This window comes from Elephantulus edwardii, unplaced genomic scaffold, assembly GCF_000299155.1.
Source record: "Elephantulus edwardii isolate Elephantulus edwardi_28Jun2011 unplaced genomic scaffold, EleEdw1.0 scaffold00002, whole genome shotgun sequence".
NCBI lineage: Eukaryota > Metazoa > Chordata > Mammalia > Macroscelidea > Macroscelididae > Elephantulus > Elephantulus edwardii.
The window spans coordinates 9,518,122-9,519,374 of NW_006399752.1; the positions used below are offsets into that span (position 1 = coordinate 9,518,122).

General features: G+C 42.7%; 1 pseudogene; it reads left to right on the forward strand.

The window, feature by feature from the left end:
• Positions 1 to 3: 3 nt before the first annotated feature.
• On the forward strand, positions 4 to 896 carry LOC102864765 (annotated as a pseudogene).
• The last annotated feature ends 357 nt before the right edge of the window (positions 897 to 1,253 follow it).

Consider the following 1,253-nt stretch of genomic DNA (forward strand, 5'->3'; position numbering starts at 1 on the left):
GAAATCATTAAGGAAGTTAGCACCTACATCAAGAAAATTGCCTACAACCCTGACACAGTAGCCTTTGTGCTAATTTCTGGTTGGAATGGTGACAACATGCTGGAGCCAAGTGCTAATATGCCTTGGTTCAAGGGATGGAAAGTCACCCGGAAAGATGGCAGTGCCAGTGGGACTACGCTGCTTGAAGCTTTGAATTACATCCTGCCACCAACTCGTCCAACTGGTAAGCCCCTGCGTCTGCCTCTCCAGGATGTCTACAAGATTGGTGGTATTGGTACCGTCCCTGTGGGCAGAATGGAGACTGGTGTTCTCAAGCCTGGCATGGTGGTCACATTTGCCCCAGTCAACGTTACCACTGAAATAAAGTTTGTTGAAATGCATCATGAAGCTTTGAGTGAAGCTCTGCCTGGTAACAATCAATGTTGGTTTCAATATTAAGAACGTCTCTGTGAAAGATGTTCGATGTGGCAGCGTGGCTGGTGACAGCAAAAATGACCCACCCATGGAAGCAGCTAACTTCACTGCTCAGGTGATCACCTCAAACCACCCTGGCCGAATCAGTGCTGATTATGCGCCTGTGCTGGATTTTCACACCGATCACATAATTTGCAAGTTTGCTGAGCTCAAAGAGAAGATCAGTCGCCATTAAGAAGCTGGAAGTAAGAAGTAAGAAGCTGGAAGATGGCCCCAAATTCCTGAAGTCTGGTGATGCTGACATTGTTGATATGATTCCTGGCAAACCCATGTGTGTGGAGCGCTTCTCTGACTACCCTCTTCTGGGCCGTTTTGCCGTCCGAGACATGAGGCAGACTGTTGTTGTAGATGTCATCAAAGCAGTGGACAAGAAGGCTGCTGGAGCTGACGAGGTCACCAAGTCTGCTCAGAAAGCTAAATGAATCAGTGGTGGAAGAATGATCTCAGAACTGTTTGTCTCAATTCGCCATTTAAGTTTAACAGTAAAAGACTGGTTAATGGTAACAATGCATCGTAAAATCTTCAGAAAAAAGGAATGTTTTGTGGATCATTTGTTTTCTTTTTCGTGTGGCAGTTTTAAGTTAATAGTTTTTAAAATCAGTAGTTTTAAATGGAAACAACTTGACAAAAAATTTGTCACAGAATTTTGAGACCCATTAAAACAAGTTTAATAAGAAAAAAAAAAAACCACAAAACTATAACAGATGTAACCCAATGGAAAAATGTTTCCTGTTCATGTATAGAAAGATTCGATATTGGGAAAATGAAAATCCTGTAAC